The following is a 19,913-nucleotide window of genomic DNA, read 5'->3' on the forward strand; positions in this document are numbered from 1 at the left end:
CATTGCAACAAAAAGAATAAAATACCTAGGAATAAACCTACCTAGGGAGACAAAAGAGCTGTATGCAGAAAATTATAAGACACTGATGAAAGAAATTAAAGATGATACAAACAGATGGAGAGATATACCATGTTCTTGGATTGGAAGAATCAACATTGTGAAAATGACTCTACTACCCAAAGCAATCTACAGATTCAATGCAATCTGTATCAAACCACCACTGGCATTTTTCACAGAACTAGAACAAAAAAATTTCACAATTTGTATGGAAACCCAAAAGACCCCGAATAGCCAAAGCAATATTGTGAAAGAAAAATGGAGTTGGAGGAATCAGGCTCCCAGACTTCAGACTATACTGCAAAGCTACAGTAATCAAGACAGTATGGTACTGGCACAAAAACAGAAATATAGATCAATGGAACAGGATAGAGAGCCCAGAGGTAAACCCACACACATATGGTCACCTTATCTTTGATAAAGGAGGCAAGAATATACAAGGAGAAAAGACAGCCTCTTCCATAAGTGGTGCTGGGAAAACTGTACAGCTACATGTAAAAGAATGAAATTAGAACACTCCCTAACACCATACACAAAAATAAACTCAAAATGGATTAAAGACCTAAATGTAAGGCCAGACACTATCAAACTCTTAGAGGAAAACATAGGCAGAACACTCTATGACATACATCACAGCAAGATCCTTTTTGACCCACCTTCTAGAGAAATGGAAATAAAAACAAAACTAAACAAATGGGGCCTAATGAAACTTAAAAGCTTTTGCACAGCAAAGGAAACCATTAACAAGACGAAAAGACAACCCACAGAATGGGAGAAAATATTTGCAAATGAAGCAACTGACAAAGGATTAATCTCCTAAATTTACAAGCAGCTCATGCAGCTCAATATCAAAAAAAGAAACAACCCAATCCAAAAATGGGCAGAAGACCTAAATAGACATTTCTCCAAAGAAGATATACAGATTGCCAACAAACACATGAAAGAATGCTCAACATCATTAATCATTAGAGAAATGTAAATCAAAACTACAATGCGATATCATCTCACACCGGTCAGAATGGCTGTCATCAAAAAATCTACAAACAATAAATGCTGGAGAGGATGTGTAGAAAAGGGAACCCTCATACACTGTTGGTGGGAATGTAAATTGATACAGCCTCTATGGAGAACAGTATGGAGGTTCCTTAAAAAACTAAAAGTAGAAGTACCATATGACCCAGTAATCAGACTACTGGGCATATACCCTGAGAAAACCATAATTCAAAAAGAGTCATTTACCACAATGTTCATTTCAGCTCTATTTACAATAGCCCGGACATGGAAGCAACCTAAGTGTCCCTCGACAGATGAATGGATAAAGAAGATGTGGCACATATATACAACGAAATATTACTCAGCCATAAAAAGAAACGAAATTGAGTTATTTGTAGTGAGGTGGATGGACCTAGAGTCCGTCATACAGAGTGAAGTAAGTCAGAAAGAGAAAAACAAATACTGTATGCTAACACATATATATGGAATCTAAAAAAAAAAAAAAAAGGGTCTTGAAGAACCTAGGGGCAAGATGGGAATAAAGACACAGACCTACTAGAGAATGGACTTGAGGACATGGAGAGGGGGAAGGGTAAGCTGGGACAAAGTGAGAGATTGGTAGTATATATATGGGTATATATTCACTACGAAATGTAAAATAGACAGCTAGTGGGAAGCAGTCTCTTAGCACAGGGAGATCAGCTCGGTGCTTTGTGACCAGCTAGAAGGGTGGGATAGGAAGGGTGGGAGGGAGGGAGATGCAAGAGGGAAGAGAAACAGAGATATATGTATATGTATAACTGATTCATTTTGTTACAAAGCAGAAACTAACACACCATTGTAAAGCAATTATAATCCAATAAAAATGTTAAAAAAATTATTTAGATGATCTTTGGAAACAGTGTTAATAGATTGGCATGCACCCAGCTTTACTATAGCAATATACCTACTGAGAAGGCTAGAGGCTCATACCTGCCAATCAGAGTGCCCTGTTCTATGGAATATGCTAGAGACACAACTACACAGTATTTAATTTTTAATCCTTGTTTACCCAGATTTTACCCTTCTGAAGGCATTGGGCGTTGCAAACTTACAGTTTATCTTCTATCAGTTTATCATTACAGTTTATCTTCTATTAATTTATCCTCCCAATAGGATTTAAGTCTGTACAGCCTTATTCAGAGTAGCAACACATTTATATATAATCATTTAGATTGGATACCTCTCTAAAGAGTTGATCAAATGTGATGTTTATGGTAAGCTTAGATTTCAGAAGTTTATGTTATGCTTACTTTCTCCTCAAATTCTAGGTAATTTCAACTGACTTGTTATGATAAAATTTTAAAAATACCTACTACATTCAGTAGTTCTTAAAGAAGAAATTATTTTTACCATAACCCATAGTTTAAAATGTTTAAAATTTAAAGAGAATACCTAATTAATTCTAGCCATTCTTGAATCCACCACCATAATTCAGAGCCCATTTTTTTCTTTGAGTGAAATCTTTAAGAATTACATTTGTCAAATATTTATGCTGTCAATATGTTTGTTTTGTTTCTACAATGAGATGATCAGCTTGAACAAATTGTACAAGTGTTATCAGAAGTAAGAACTCAGTATCAAAATGAAAATAATTGTTTTCTGAAGATCTCTTTCAATATTCAAGTGGATGATGCTTAGTAAGTCTACCCTGCAGGTTCTGCCAAATGTATTTTGGGAGTAACTCATCTGGAAATGCCTTTAAGGTGGAGTCCTCCTCAAATTTAAATTGTTGTCAGCATTCATGTGATAGAGATTGAGAGTTACTAAAGTACACTCTTTTAAATTTTCCAGTTAACTTATGATGCAGAACTCTGAGGAATTAATTGTGTTTTTGTTTTTGTTCAGAGCCTTGGGAAGGGCTAAAGCTGCTTTTTCAGAGAAGGCTGGGTTCTCATCTCAACTGCTGTGCAGCTGGGCAAGAATACAGATAACTTATTCAATATATATATAAAATATAAATTATTCAATATTTATATAAACATAAATCTCATTAACTACACAGCCAGTAGCTAAGTTTTAAGGAAATCAGTCCATTAAAAAAAAACCCAAAATGTCTTCACTTTAGACATTTATAAAAACCTCAATTTTCAAAGATATGTTACTATGTTACATAAAGATATGTTATATGTTACTATTTTACATAAAGATATGTTATATGTTACTATATACTATGCTTTAGCAGGTCATCCGAGATAAACAATTGTTTTTCTAAAATTTTTAATCTCCCCTCTGCTTTAAGCCAAATCAGTAGAAATCTACACAATCCAGTGCTCCAAAAAGTGTCATTTCAGTGATTTTTTTTTTCATTTCATTGACTGATTCATTTATTCATTCCACTAACACTTGTTGATCTCCTACTAGGAGCTCTTTCAGGCATGAGTTGTAAACCTAACAAAGACTCTGAACTCATGCACCATCTTGAGTGATGTGGATACCCAGTACTGGATGACAAGAACTATAAAAGAATAAAGGAGAGATTATGTTTTTTATACTATATTTATTAATATTACCCTGAATGCCAACATGAGGTTTCTGGAGCAGAGAAGATTTATCACTACTTATTTATAGTAAATAATAATGTGTTGTTTTCCTTGTGCTACAGCATCCTCCCTCCAGGGCAAAGCAGTAAGAGCCAGATGTTACTCTACACATACTGGGTCTGAATTGTAGGTGAGTAAGCCCTCCTCTTCCCCCAAAAGAAAATGAATCTGGACATTGATATAGGAGAGAGGGGCAGCTGTTTTCCTTCCTCTTTTGAGAGAGTTTCCTTGGAAAAGTAATGGAGAGAATACTGAGTCCTCACTTTTTGAAATGTCTCCATGGTCCTGGGTCTCAACTCCCCTTGAAATGTAAACACATACCTCTGGGAAGTAAATCTCTCTGGAGTTCTTATTATTTATTCCATCATAAATTACCTTCTAAGGGTTGCATTTTAGCTCAAGTTCGAAATTTCAGTAAAATTTTCTCAGAAAGCCCTACTGTGCAGAAACAAAAATATTTTCTCAACAGCCCCACAAGAAGGCTATGGGATAGAGTGTTTGATGAGTTCCTTTAGATTGAGTTGTCAGCTGTGACCTCTCTGAGGAAGTGATCTGAGCTGAGATCTAAAAGGCAAGAAGGAGTCGGCTGTGTGAACATCTGTGGAAATGAAACATTTGGCATAAAGATCTTAAGGTGAGAATGAGCTTGGAATGTTTCAGTAGCCAAAAGAAAGCCACTGTGGTTGGAATATAATGAAGAGAATGAACAGAGGTATATTCAGAGCAGTAGAGAGTAGCCAGATCATACTAGGCTTCATAGAATGTGTAAAGGATTTGGATTTAATTATAAATATAATAGGAAGCTATGGGAGGGTTTTTGAGCAAGGGGGATGCAGGGAAAACCATGAGGAAGATACTACAATAGTCTAAGTGAAAACAGGAAGAGTTTTGGATTATTTGTTAGTAGTAGATATAGAGAGGTGGGAATTGTACTTATTCAGTCATTTCTTTATTATTTCCCCATTTATCAAATGTATTGGGTGCCTACTATGTGCTATGTAGATATGTACAAAATTCCAGGGACATCACTGACTGAAAGATTGACATGATTTCTGTCTTCCTGAAACTTATGATGCAGTGAGAGGCAGAAAATACTGTGTTTGGGATTGTAGGAGATGTCACAGAAACAAGGAGGAGCACCTAAACCAGAGTGGGGCAAGGACACATAAAGGAAGTCTGAGTGTTAAGGTTGTATTCAGCTGTGTCACAGAAAGTCAGTTGACGTGCTTATTTTATTCTTTTATTTTGCTTTATTTATCTTATTTTTCATGTAACATTGAGTCTGGAGGCAGACAGTAATCCAGGGTTGTTGTTATGGTGACATGACAGCATAACAACAACCTTAGTGTTGTTGTTATGCTGTCATCCTTAGTGCAAGGCCTTTCTCCTCATATTTACAAAAAATGCTATTACCCTTCTAGATATCACTTTTCAATCTAGGAAGAAAGACAGGGAAAAGATAAAGGGCAAAAGATACATTGACTAGGTTTGCTCAGTCTATTAGGAAGACAACGCTCTGAAAAGCCCAACCCTTAACTGTCACGTATACCTCTTTGTCCAGAAGTAGTCACATGCCCATCTACAGATTCACGGGAGCGTGGAAAGCTAAGTATTTTTAAATAGAAACATTACCCACTAAATTAATTTGTATTCATTTAGAAAGGAAGATTAAATGAATTGATATTCGAGGGCAATTGAAAATGTCAGGCACAGGGATGATTTCTATGACTTGAAAGAAAGAAAAATTCTCAGAAGACCATTGAGACACTTACAGAAAAGAAAAAATTCCTGTCACTTAACCTTTTCTTTTCAATGCTAATTTTTTTAAAGAGCCATGATAAGAAGCAGTATAAAAAAGAATGTCTGTGTTCTTCATTTTCTGTGAAGTTGCTATTGAAGATAGTGTTCATATTTTAGTTAATGCTCCTTTATAGACTCTTGAACTAAATCCCTCTTTCGCTGTTTGACTCTTGTCCTTTACCTTTTTTTATAGTAACATGATTATAAAGCAGATATTATTTATATCCACATCTCTTACTTATAATATACTTTAAATCAATTTAAAAATAGGTAGAAACCACTTACTTCAGCCATGACTGAAAAAAAAAAATAAACAAATGTAATAATATAGTGAGCTTGGGAAAAATGCATTTGATCCTTAAGAGATTTTCTTAACTAAATATCTAGTACAGTGGACTTTGGGGTCAGTCTCCAGTAAACAGAATACATGGCTTTTGACAAAAACAGGCCCACATATATCACTGGCCAGAATATTACCCTTGTAATATAGAAATTATACAAAATAAAATTAATTTAAAAACATTGTAAATTATCAAAGGTATTAATTTGATCCCTTAATTTCAGACTATATGGAATATTTGTTTCCTGACCCTTCTGAATCTTTATAGCTTGCATTTCTTAAAACTGAAGGAAGGCATACCTCCTTGACAAGGAGGAAAATTACTTAGGATGAATATCAGTAAATAACCCTTGCCCATGGAATTTCCATGTATTGCTGAAGTAGTGATTATAAACTGACTCTGCCAAAGTTGTTTATTCCAACAATGCCACTTCTTGATTTCAAGGTGAGAGCTCAACTGTGGGTCCAGATAGACAAATAAACAAAATTAATTTTCACAAATAACCTTGCATGATCATGTGATTCAAATGTGGATATTTGGTGGTCTCATGCCTCAGAGAACACAGGAGATGTTGGACAATGCTTAGGACAAAAATCACTACCAAGATGGCACTAGGCAAGGTTTATACAAGCCTAACACCATTGATTGGACATTGCACAAATTATTCTTGGGAACTCATTATATCTGTATAAAACTCATTTTCCAGATTACTGATTATATTCTTAAAAGCAATCATTTTAGTGTTTAATTTCATGTTTGATAATTTGGAGAGTTCCGCATTTACTGTGCATTTTGTTTCCTTTTTCATCTTGATTGTACATTGATTTGATTGAACATTAGTATGTGGAACCATTCCCGCAATCTGGCTTTTGGCATTTATAGACTGGACATTTATCATTGCCTTACCACTGTGAAGACATTTTAATTTTTTTTTTTTTAATTTATTTTATTTATTTATTTATTTGGCTGTGTTTGGTCTTCGTTTCTGTGCGAGGGCTTTCTCTAGTTGCAGCGAGTGGGGGCCATTCTTCATCGCGGTGCGCGGGCCTCTCACTGTCGCGGCCTCTCTTGTTGCGGAGCACAGGCTCCAGACGCGCAGGCTCAGTAGTTGTGGCTCACGGGCCCAGTTGCTCCGCGGCACGTGGGATCTTCCCAGACCAGGGCTCGAACCCGTGTCCCCTGCATTGGCAGGCAGATTCTCAACCACTGCGCCACCAGGGAAGCCCGACATTTTAATTTTTATATTAAGATAATGAATAGATATATGCTTAGAGAGGAGTTGAGAATCAGTATTAGGCAAATACAGGCATTTCTTTACTTTTGTCTTTATGTTACCACACAGATTATTATTAAAATTACAATAATTTTCATCTCACATTCTTCAGTTAAACCTGAAACTCAGAATATTACAGAAGAATTATTTTCAAAAAATAAAGAGATGATCAAAAATGTATGTGCCTTTAATGCAATAGATTGCTAAGTACTCCAATATTTCATCTGCACACACACAAAATATTACCTCACTCACTCAGTTTCTAAAGCCTGTTAGGCTACTGATGGTACGAATGGAGTGAACTTTCAGCAACCTAACACTGGGCTTCAGAAATGGTGAAATCAGGAAGCCACTTAGAGTTTAATCCCCTCTCTATTAAGAATTCTTTCGGAGAAACATAAGAGTTGCGGTTTGGCACCTACAAGTGCATAGGAAACCTGCTGAGTGGAAATTGGCCCAGGTACCTAAGTCCTGAATGGATTCCTTGTTCATGAAAGGCTTGCTACACATGCTTATGTTCCAAAAGAGGGGGGAGGGGTGTGGGAAGAGTGGTCAGATGGGAATACCAATAGATTTCTGTGACATTTCAAAATGTAATAACGTTCACCTTCCAAAATATTTATTTGGCAAAAAGAAAATTATTTGACCTAATCATTGTTTATATAAAGGTTAACACATGTTTTAGGAAATAATTTTTAAAGGACACCAGATCCTAAGAAAGAACTGTGTTTGTGAACACTCTTTCAGTGTCCTTAATACATCCATCTATTTTCTTGTGGGAAAGGAATACACTGGGTTCAGATAACACAAGGTGGTTGCAAAAGTTTGTTTTACATAGACTATTTAACTATAGGATGAAAAAATGGGAGTTGGAGGCAAATTGGATTCTACTTCTCCAAAGCTGAGTGAATAGAAAAGGAAGTCTTTGCCCAGCAGAATTAGCAGATGGTCTAAATCTCCTTGGGGTACATGGGCTCAATTTAATACTGATTTAAGATTTCTCATTCAAAGGGTTTAGTCTCTCCTGAGAATTTAATAAGCTAGGTAAGAATAAACTGTGTCATTCAATTTGAGCATTATAATTTGTCTAGTATGATTCAAAAGAGTTATTAAGGTAGCTTTTTATGTTTGGGAAAAACAATAGCAACACGGTGTCCAGCAGTCACATTAGCTATGGCTGGTGTAGACCACTTCCTTAGAAAGTCAGATCTTAGATTCATCTGACTTCAAAAACTAGCCTTTATGAAGCAAGCATGATTCTATCCTCTGTATTTGAGATAAACCTGAGCAGACAGTGAATACATGAGAGCCCAGAGGCAAACCTCCAAAAGAATCATTCAGCCAAGAATGATGAGTTGACTATAATAAGATAAAGTTTATTGTGAATAAATATAAATTCCTTCATTTCAAGTGCAGACAAATAAAAACTTTTGAGAAAAAAATCTGTAAATTTATAAGATAGGGGAGATGGAATTTAGCAGCAACATGTATAAAATTAGCCTACTGTATTAGGGGTATCCAAAGAAACAGAACCAACGGTATAATATATTCTCTCTCTCTCTCTCCCCCCTCTCTCTCTAAATATATATATATATATATATATATATTTTTTTTTTTTTTTTACAATTTTTATTTATTTATTTTTATGGCTGTGTTGGGTCTTCGTTTCGGTGCGAGGGCTCTCTCCAGTTGCGGCAAGTGGGGGCCACTCTTCATCACGGTGCGTGGGCCTCTCATCATCGCGGCCTCTCTCGTTGCGGAGCACAGGCTCCAGACGCGCAGGCTCAGCAATTGTGGCCCACGGGCCTAGCCGCTCCGCGGCATGTGGGATCTTCCCAGACCAGGGCTCGAACCCGTGTCCCCTGCACCAGCAGGCAGACTCTCAACCACTGCGCCACCAGGGAAGCCCTAAATATATATATTTTATATATATATTTACTATTGGCTGTATGGAGAGGGGTAAGAAGGTAAAACATTTAAAAGGTTTCTTTAAAATGATGATGGAGAAAAATTGATTAATATTTTTCCATTTATGAAGCTTAGGGAGTGAATACTTTTCCATATACATTGTATTTTCATACATAATATGTTTCTATAGGTCAAAACCATAGATTAGAAAAACTAGAAAATGTTAATATTGTTCTTTATTTCTTATCCTCTGTTTTGTTAGGATAAAGCCACAAAATACCTTCCTGAATGTGTCAAAAAAGTAACTATGATGTTATGACTTTGAAATGATTATAATAAAACTAACATCAAGACGGTACCTTTGGGCGTACCATTTTTCCCCTTCACGATGTGGTACTTTTTATATGATAAAAACATATACGTGAAACTGGGATGGTGGGCCTCATGGACATTCAGTATTATGTATAAATGGACATAGGAAATTCACTCTGTGACTCAGGAAAATGCCACTACTAGCTAATTGAGCAGTACTGTCTAAAAGAACAAGATTTTAACAGGAAACTGTCTCATTTTTTTCTAGTAAGAAAATACCATTGACTATTCCGACTTCTAGACAAGGTGGCAAACTAGTAGCTCAAAGATTTAATCCAGTCCAAATATGTGCAAATGATTTAAAAACATGAGACAGCACATAAAATGTGGGTAGTTTCAAATAAAAACCATGATCTACTCCTTCCTTGAAAAATTGGAATGTCTGGCAATGTTGAGTAATGTATTCCTGCATGGCAAAAGTCTCCTGAAAGAGTGTAGCCATTGCTTCATGCCCTGGAATTGGATACAGTTCCAGCTTCTCACCCAATGTGCCCATGTGCCCCTTCACCAGGTAGTTTGCATCACTCATTTACATTACCTTCCAGCCTTTGTAGTCCTTGAAGTTTGTTTACTGTCTTAGAAAAGAGGTGATGCTCAATTTAACTAAAGAGTTCAGAACAAACTCCCACCATCCTCGAATGTGTGTTGAAACTATTGCAGTAGCCTATGTTTCTAGCTTAGAAATTTCTTAGAATCCTTGGTTTTAAAAAGAATGGGCCCATCTTATTATGACAATAGTGATATGATTAGAACAATCTTTCCTACCATTATCTAGTTTGTGGCTTTCAACATAGATTTGCTGGAAATACAAACCACAGTTTCAGTGCTTTTATTGGCAAATCAGGCTGTATTGGTGAACTGATACAGTAATTGAAGTTTTATAGCCATCAGCACTCCAATTTACAATTATTTTAAATTTAATGCTTTTGGTTAGGCATTTCCAGAAATGAGTGTGCCTAAGTAATCTAAGAAACAAGGAAATGCCTTGTAAATCTAGGATGATTTAAAAGCTTTCTTAAAGTTATTCAATACCAGATACCTAATAAAGCTAGTTCCTGGAATTGATCATCTGTAAATAAATAATTACCAAGAAATTGTAGTACTATAAATACTGTAATAACCATGAATTCTTCATTGAAAGCATCTAGAATATGTTAGTACATTGTATATAAGGAGAATCTCTAAAAATACCTGAAAAAACAAACAGAGGTTTAAGTATCATGAGACATATGAGCAACAATATACCAGTATTTCCACTGATGGTCTTAAAGTAATAAATTCAACATTCCTCTAATAACATTTTCCCCTTTTGTGGTACAATAATACCTTCAATACAATAAAATTTTAGTGTAGCCTATAGCTGCTTGCTAACTTATCAACCAACAATTTATGCTGATCAAGAAGTAAGGCTAATTTATTTGGCTTTTAGACTCTTGAGATTAGAAATATTTGGTTAAATTAATTGTTGAGTTGGGAAATCGATTGCACTTATGCGTAAAGCTTATTTGGGTCCTCTTTCAAGTATGGCTGAATCTGTATTTATAATTTGTCTACAATGCTGCATGGCCTGAAATCCCATTAGGACACAGAGCCAATTTCTTTGTATAAAAGAATACATGGGCTACAACTGGTTTTGTTAGTGCCTGAAAAAACTATGACACTCCTACAATGTAGCTCTGCAGTAAGAAACCTGTTAGGGTACATCTATGAGATGCCTACATGCCAACTGAAAATGAAAAGTAAAGTAAATTTGTGGGGGAGAATCTCTGATGTCAAAAACTATTTTCTGGGGATTTTCCTGGTGGGCCAGCGGTAAAGAATCCACCTTACAATGCAGGGGAAGCGGCTTTGATCCCTGGTCAGGGAGATAAAATCCCACATGCCACGGGACAACTAAGCCCATGCGCCACAACTGCTGAGCTCACGCGCCTCAACTAGAGAGTCCCTGTGCTGCAAACTACAGAGCCCACATGCTCTGGAGCCCGCGTGCCACAACTAGAGAGAAGCCCGCACGCTGCAGTGAGGAGCCCGCGTGCCTCAACGAAGATCCTGAATGCTGCAACTAAGACCCAATGCAGCCAAAAATAAATAAATAAAATAAATAAATAATAAGTAAATCTTAAAAAAAAATTAGTTTCTGGCTGCTGGATTAATTGATTATATCAATCAAAGTTTAAAAATCAACATATATATATATATTTATGAGATCCTTTGTATATTGAGCTCAGGTCCATCTTAAAAAGAACTCTGAAAATGAGACTAAACATTTGGGTGATACAAACTTTATCAAGCACAGAGGTTTAGATCTACAAAATTCTTATATTTATTTTATAATACTGTTCTTTATTGTGAAGCTAAAACATTGCTTTAATAGAAAATTATGCTAAAACTAGTCTTATTTGCCTTTTCCTTTAACTTTGAAAAAAACATATTTATATCCCCACTTTCAAATACATTTTCTGTAATTTGTCACTGTTTTTCTTCATTCATTCATTTATTCAAAATATATTATCGAGTGCCTCTTATGGGCCAGGTTTTCTCCTGAGTACTAGGGAAGCATTAGGGAACAAGAAGAACCTACAGTGGGGATTACATTCAGGTATGTGTCTGGAGGAAGAAGACTTATAAATAAGTTAAGTTATGTAGTATGTTAGAAAATAAGTGCTATAAAACTGGATAAGATGGAATCATTCAGGACACAGTTGTACATAGTGAAGTGAAGAGGGCAAAGACTGAGCCCTGGAAGCAGTTCCATCACTGAGAGATAACTTTGTGAGACCACAGTGGAAATCAACCTTTATCCCTTCCCCAATACACAGGTGCTGGCGAATGTTAATTTCATCATTCTAGGTTTGACTCTAATAATAAAAAGACAAAAATCTCACCTTCATGTCCCACACCAGAAAGATACTTTTATTAAATGACAGAAAGAACATAACTCTCCTGTAAGCAAGGTCCTAAAATACCGACTTATTAACTATGCTCTATTATTGCTCCATGTGACAAGGAGGGCTTTTTACTTTCATTTTCTAGCTGGAGGAATTCAGTCATTGAGGTTTTAGTTATATGATTTTTAAAGGAAGTTGGGAGTGAGCCACCTAGTTTGAGAAAACAGAAGTCAGGGTGCCTTCCTAGTCTAAATTCAGTCTTTGTTAGGTACTAAAGGGCACTGGTCACTTCTTCTGATTATGAAACATCCTTTCCTGGACAGGATGACTGTCGGATTTCCACTTCTGATGCTATCAGATACTGATGAATATTTTATGTGGCTAAATTATTCTCTGATACAAGCATATGTTGCATATACAACTAATCAATATTCAACCAAGTCACACAGCCTATAAGACAAGAAATCCCCTTAATAAAGGGCTCAGAGTTTTCAAATAGCTGGTACAATTTTCCCTTGGAAGTTTGTGGAATGTATGACATTGCTGTTCACTACATTTTTAAAGCAAAGTAGTAACTAATACTGTCAGCTACTTTATCTCAACTATTTTATATTTTCCTTGCGAAAGCCTCTAATGGAATTTCTCTCTTTTTAGCTAACCAACTTGTCGGGTATGTGTGTAATGGTATTCAATATTTATGAAATGTTCATTTTCTCATAGGATAGAAGCTGCTGATTTTTTGATGTAAATGACAGAATTTATTAACTGCTACTTGAACCTGTTGCATTTTTATTTAACTTTTAAAATGGTAGAAAACATGGCAGAGATGCGTTCAAAGTAAAACCTGAAACATCGCTTGAAGACATCTCACTCAAAAGCTTCATTATAGAGTAAAACAGCCTCTGGAGAATGATGCTGCAATTCTGTCAGCATAATTAGGAAGGCCTAAAAAGAGGTTTCCTAGAATTTTTATTATGTTTTTAATCAAGAAAATACAAAGAATTTTATATTGATGGTATTCAAAAAGTTGGTAGATTCATGTATCTCATATTTACTCAGGAGTAGAATGGTGTTTTAACTATGCTTGTTTATGGAGCTGACACTTCCCTGAAAAAGTGAACCTGAATTTGTCTGGTGTAGAAAGCACTAATCTCTCTTTCAATACTAAACAGGAGATAGAAGGCAATGTGAATAGCCTCTGTCTATTATTTTTTAGTAGTTATAGTAGCTTTAAATTCACTTACCATTTAGGGAAAGAGTTTGGTTCAGGGGATTTACTAGAAATCTTAAAAGGCTGAACTCTTGGATTTTAATCTCAGTTCACAGTAGCCATAGGCAACTTGCCTCTATCACAGAAGCAATTGAGAACTTAAATGTTGTTAAAGTACCCTGAGCCAATTGAATAAAATGAAATTTTATAAAGGTATCAGCTAGTGGTATTACTGATAAAATAAGGTCCTTTTTCAGGATAGCAATTATTATTAAACAGCCAATGGAGTAACATAAATCTATACAATGGGCTCCAAGCTTCCCCACAGTCATCCCTAAGCACAGTAGTGCATGAAGTGCATGAATCAAAGCTTTACTATGGTCAAGGTATCTCAAAAAGCTTTCCCTGTGGCACCCAAATCCCAGCTTCCCACTTTTCTTCTCAATGAGAAATGATAATAGCTTTTGGGGTAGAATGCTTAGATGACATCCAAACCCATTCCAAGGCTCCAAAGCCTGGTGGAAGTCTCTAAACAAAAGCAGAGATTGTGAAGCAGGTTCAGTGTCTAGCTCATTCTTCACAATTGGGTCCTGTTAGGTTTTTCGCATTGATGGCTTCTTAGTCATTATTATCCCAATCAAACTAGTTTTCACGATGATATTCCATATCCCATTTTCATCGCTACATGAAATGTAGTATTGAAAGGACCAGGCATCTTTCATGAAGCACAACAGGACATTGATAACCATGCAGATTAACTCCCAATCCAATCTCAGGCCTTGTTTCTTACTTTATGATATTTTTCTAGACCAGCAGGCTGACGATGGCTCGTTTCACACATACCACTCAAGACTTCTGTACAGTGTAAAATAGAAGATCAAAAGCAGGTAGGAAAAAAAAAAAAAAGAGTAAGGGAATGAAATGAAAATTGAAAGAGATGTAGTTGGAAGGAAACAAAAGTCTGTAAAAGATGAGCTCAAGTTTCATGTTGGTGATGATTAATCTTGCAAAAACTTCTGGGACCTGTGGAAACATTTGCTTGTCTAAAATCCAGGTTTTTTTTTTTAGACTTCTCATAATGAGCAACTCACCTCCCATTTGAAGGATCAAATCTTTTCTGAAAAAGTGTGGTAAGGCCAACACTCAGTCATACACGGCAGAGCCGGGCACATGGAGGACAGCTGACTCCACAGAACCAGGGACTTGGGTAAGTGCCCAGCACTGAAGCCACCTAATGTGACTACAAATGCTCCCTTTTTAGTAAGCATGGAAAATTCATTTTAATTTAATAACGTGTTTATGACATAAGGCAGCCTCCAGTAAAACTTTTCTGGTGGTACGGTTCCAGTGATGGGTAATGGTTGGGCTGGGAATTAAATGTAGCAAAAGAAAGTGAAAAACATCTTCCCACATTTGGAAACAGAAAGGTGGAAACAAAATTTTATTTTGTGAACTGTAGTCCCATCTGAAATATTTTGATTAGATTTGGAGAAAGAACTGACTCTTTGGGCAGTTTCTTCAGTTCTAAGCATAGAGCTTGAGGTCAAATGTTGTACAGGTTTGCCACACCATTGTATTCCAGACTCCAGTCCCATCCACGGTCTGCCACCAGTCAGCTTCAGCCCACAAATATTCCATTAATGGAAGCAAACAGGCAATTTATATTTGAGATTTCTTATCAGGGTTCTACCATACCAGAAAAGCTGGCTGAATACGGCATCATCTCTAATTACAGAGATTGTATGATAATTGAAGATAATTATAATCTATTTTTCTTTTAAATGAAAATTATTTTAAAGATGAGCCTAGTATTGTTAGAATTGACATGGAATCTCACACAGCTTAGGAGAAGTCATCCATGACTTAGAGGAAACGTGATTTCCATTTCTTGAGTGATCTCTAAGGCTCCTTCTTTCCAAGATTGCCTTTGGTAAAACCAGTTGTTTGTGGTGTTAAGAAAGAGACCTCACTTCTTAGGTTCATGTGTTGGAGATAATAATCTTTTTGGTTCTCAGGAGTGTGACATTATTTATTTGGCTTCTTATAATTTGTTTTAGGGGCCAAAGAAAAACAATTCTAAACTGTCAGTTTAAATAAATTTGGTAGTAACAACAAAGGAGTTGAATTCAGTTAAAAACTTAATATTTCTTTTAATATATAATAGAAAATATCTCTTTATTATTTTATTTTTCAGTCACTAGCTTTCTTCTGAGGCACATATCAGAACTACTATTTGAACCATTGCTCCTACTTATTTTTAAATGTCCCTAAATGAATTTTGATTTTTCTTCACTGATTGTTATAATGCTTAGCAAAATATAAAAACCTAGAAATATGCTCTATGTCCATTCATTTAGAGATTTTCAGAAATATCCTCAAAATAAAATATAGTTATTGTTATCAATAGTCACATAATATAGTATCGAGATCATGCAAAATATTAAATTCTACATTCCCTTCAAGACTTTTAAAGCTTTTTTCTCCCCTTTAAAAGAAGGCATATAGTAATGTGCAGAGGCAATAAAAAGTTGAATTTTTCTGCTAGGAAATCTTATTTTAAAGGTAACTTTTGAACCATGAGCAGATGCTCAGAGTATTATCTATTTAGTTAAGGCATCAAACAGAATTACTGACAATTCATGTTTTTGTAGCTTTTTCAAAAGCTTGAATAGTGTTAAGTTCACTAGTAGAGAATGATAATCTTTTGTATCATTTAAACACCTATTAGCAATGTTTGCTTGCAAGGAATTCAATTTTTTGGTTAATTTACCAAATTTGTGGGCTTTTTTTTTTCCTGTATTTAAGATGGAATGTAAACTGGGTCAAGACTATAAATTAAACTTGATCTGGTTTGCTGTGTTTTGTCTTCATTACAAAATGGTGTAGCTAGGAGCCAGGCATAACAGCTTTATTAAGATATGATAAAGTAGACATTAGGCTGAGCTTACAGATTCAGAGTCATTGATGATTGTTATTAGATGTCTAATTTAATTTCAACTGGGGAATTATAGGAATTCCAAACTCTCAAGACTTCAATGGTGAGGTAAAGAAAGGAACACCTCAAAGAAGTAAATGATCAATTCAACTAGTTCAATAGTACTTTTCCAAATATTTTAAGAACATCATAGTAAGTATTTTATTGCTAATAACCAACGGCCTTTACCAAGGTTTATAGAAAAATATATTATTGAGAAAATGATATTGGCTGAAAGAAATCCCCTCAGAAATGGACTGTGTCCTATTCACCAGGTTTACATGTTGTGTGTGTGATAGTAATATACTAATTGTTTAAAGCAGGGTCTGCAAACTTCTATGTAAAGGGCAGATAGTAAATATTTCAGTCTTTTTAGGTCTCTGTAATGACTACTTATATTTGCCATTGTAGCTCAAAAGTGGCCTTAGACAAATACGTGCACAAGTGAGTGTGGCTATGTTTCAATAACATTTCATTTTTAGACACTGGCATTTTTTTGGTTTATTTTTTGTTTTTTGTTTTTGTTTTTGGTTTTGGTTTTCTTTGGCCACGCCTCACAGTGGCTTGCAAGATCTCAGTTCCCTGACCAGGGATTGAACCTGTGTCCCCTGCAGTGGAAACACAGAGTCCTAACCACTGGAACACCAGGGAATTCCTGACACTGGAATTTTTGAATTTTATATAATTTTGGCTTTTCATGAAATGTTATTCTTCTTTTGACTTTTTGCCACCATTTAAAAAATGTGAAAACTGCTTTTGCTCATGATCTATACGAAAATAGGTGATCGGTAGAATTCAGCCTGTAGGCCATAGTTTACTGAGTCCTGGTTTAAAGTATTAGTTTTCTAGAACTTGCAGTGGGTTATACGTACTAGTATCTCAAAAAATATAAAAACCAGAATCATATACTTGGATATTTATGGATTTTTTAAAAGTGACCAAAAATCATTTAGAATATAGAGAGCCAAACTTTGAAGAAGAAGAAAAAAAACATTTGCTAAACCTCAAGAACAATGACGTTAAAGATAGATTAATATGACGTTTTGTTATTTCTATTGCTGTGAGCGTGAAAACTTCAGATGCTAATACACAAGATATTTTTAGTTTGGTTAAAAGGAACTGAGACCAAATGAAAACGTCAGTGGCTTTATTTGCAAAGTTAAGATTCTCTATAAAATAAGGTTGACTTTAAACTTTCAATAACATTATAGTCATTTAATATGAAATTACATCATTAGAGAAAGTAAGAAAGAATGAAGACCACTTATTGTCAAATTGTTAGAATTTAAAATACAATATTTGCTCAAATATGCTTATCTAATAAATAGCCAGAGTTCATATAGCCACACTATCTCTTAGTTGAACACACCATCATTAATGAAAATCCTTTGTACATTACATGAATTGTACTTTCAAATTAAATAATTTATCTCTAGATAAGATATATTATGGAGTTGGAAAGAATTCATGGCTAACTTTTCTTTCTGTTTTAAATGTAATTAATAATAATTTGGATATAAGAAGTTAAAATAATTGATAGCTTTTAAAATAATCTTTTAGAGATTTTAAATCATTATCCATAGAATACGTACATTTAAAAAACTTATGTGTATTTGTGTATTATGCATATTTGGGCTCACATATTTGAATTCTGGCACAGCAATTCTATTTAGGAACTTCTTTTGAATAAGTATTTTAAATTAAAGTAATGTATTTCTGGCTTCTAAAATTCCTTGCTTTATCAATTCTATCATAGAAATGTGTTCCATCAATGTTAGTGGAGTGAAAGTAGACTTAGGAAGGGACTATTTTTAACTTTGATGGGGTTTAGTTTGTAAAAATTTTTTAAATTGAAAATATTATTTACAGGGCATAAAAATACTCCCTGAATGTTTTTTAAAAAGTGAAGTAATTAATTAAAGCTATTCAGAGAACATAAAAATACTAGCTGAGCATTTTTAAAAAACGGAATCAGTTAACCAACTATATTCAATCAATTTTTACTCCAAGAGTTTTATATACCTAGATATAATTTCAAATCAAGTTCTAGACCCCAAATCTCATTTTCTTTTGTATTAAAACCACATAAAAATCAATACAAATGATTTCTAGTGATGGGTGGATGGATTTGAGGATTTTAAGTGATGTTTTGATGATATTGAAAATTTTAATTTCAGTAGTGATGTAATCCTTAAAAAAAACCAAAGCATTATCATGATCAGGATAGATGTTGATATGCTTGATCTTCTACATTTTGATAGTGTGTTACTATCCCTTTTGTAACAAGATAATCATTCCTTTAACAAACATAGCTTGAGAATCTACAATGGACCTGGCACTATGCTAAGTTCTAAATACAAAGGTGAAAATAACATTCTTGCTTTCATGAAACTTACAGGTTTATTAGGGGAGAACAAAGATGCACATCTTAGTCAGCTGGGGTGGTTTTGACTGCAGGAGACATTTGGCAGTATCTGGAGATAGGAAGTGGTCATGACTTGAGGCGGAGTTCTGGCACATAGTGGGAAGAAGCCAAGGATGCTATTAAACATCTTACAATGCTGTTAAAATATCCTACAGCAAAGAATTTATCCAGTCTAAAATGTCACTAGTGCTGAATTTGATAAACCTTGATCTAAGTGTAAAACATTTTTAGAACTGTTATTATAGAATGATGCACAGACTCTGGTGGGAACACAGAAAAGTCAGTGGTCAATTTAACATCTCAACAAACAAGAATGGTTGTCTTGATAGAGGAATATTTTCAAAGAAGAGCTGTGCTTGAGCTGATTCTTGAAAGGCTGAATGGAGAGATGTTCCTGTAGGGAGAGGGTGGAGTTGGAAAGAAGAGCTTTCCAGACAAAGTCAGCAAAGTGAGCAAAGGCATGGATGTGTAAAATAACTTCTTATCTCTGGGAACTATACAAAGTATAGTGTGTAGGTTGGGGGTGGGAGTTTGGGTGGGTAAGTAGGAATCTCATCTTGGGAGCTTTTTCTTACTATGTCATGTAGAGTTGGGTTTTCTCCTGGAAGGTGTTAGAAATGATGAAAGATTTTGAGCAGGGACATATGATGAGGCAGTCTATTTGTAGGATTCATCAGCCATGGTGTGAAGTGTCATGATTATTTAAGGGAAAATAAAATCCTACTTCATTTGACCAGAGAAGAGACACGAGAGGATATAGTCTCTCAGTAGGAAAGAAGATTCCTTACTTCTTTTCCTATAAATGTTTTGCTTCTGATTCAATATCTTTCACTTTATTTGTCAGAACTATATCAAAGCAACAAACACTTAGCCTTAACTCATTTTCTGTAGTTTCATAAATGTACTATGTTGCTTATTGGCTGACTCTTGTGGACAGAAGCTGCCATGTTGTAGCTTCAGGTAGCATTGTCCTTCCTTGGAGGTTCTATTTTCAGACTCTTGTTGTGTAGCCATGGTGAAGAAAAAAAATCTGCTTACCAATGAAAAAAAGACAACTATAAATGGAATCTCAGCTGTAGCAAAACCTTAT

The 19,913-nt window shown here is 35.2% G+C and overlaps 1 protein-coding gene across 5 annotated transcripts in view; it reads left to right on the forward strand.

Moving 5' to 3' along the window:
- The window catches only part of ZPLD1 (zona pellucida like domain containing 1), a 226,911-nt gene that overhangs the window by 141,937 nt on the left and 65,061 nt on the right, over positions 1–19,913 (forward strand). For 4 of the 5 annotated variants that reach the window (XM_082392144.1, XM_082392146.1, XM_082392143.1 and 1 more), the window contains one exon: positions 14,493–14,631. The gene's annotated coding sequence lies outside the window, so the exon portion shown is untranslated. Of the gene's footprint in view, positions 1–14,250; positions 14,632–19,913 lie in introns of those variants that run through there. The other variant, XM_082392148.1, reaches the window with a different exon arrangement.

This window comes from Balaenoptera borealis (genome assembly GCF_965194805.1).
Source record: "Balaenoptera borealis genome assembly, chromosome: 5".
Taxonomy (NCBI): Eukaryota; Metazoa; Chordata; class Mammalia; order Artiodactyla; family Balaenopteridae; genus Balaenoptera; species Balaenoptera borealis.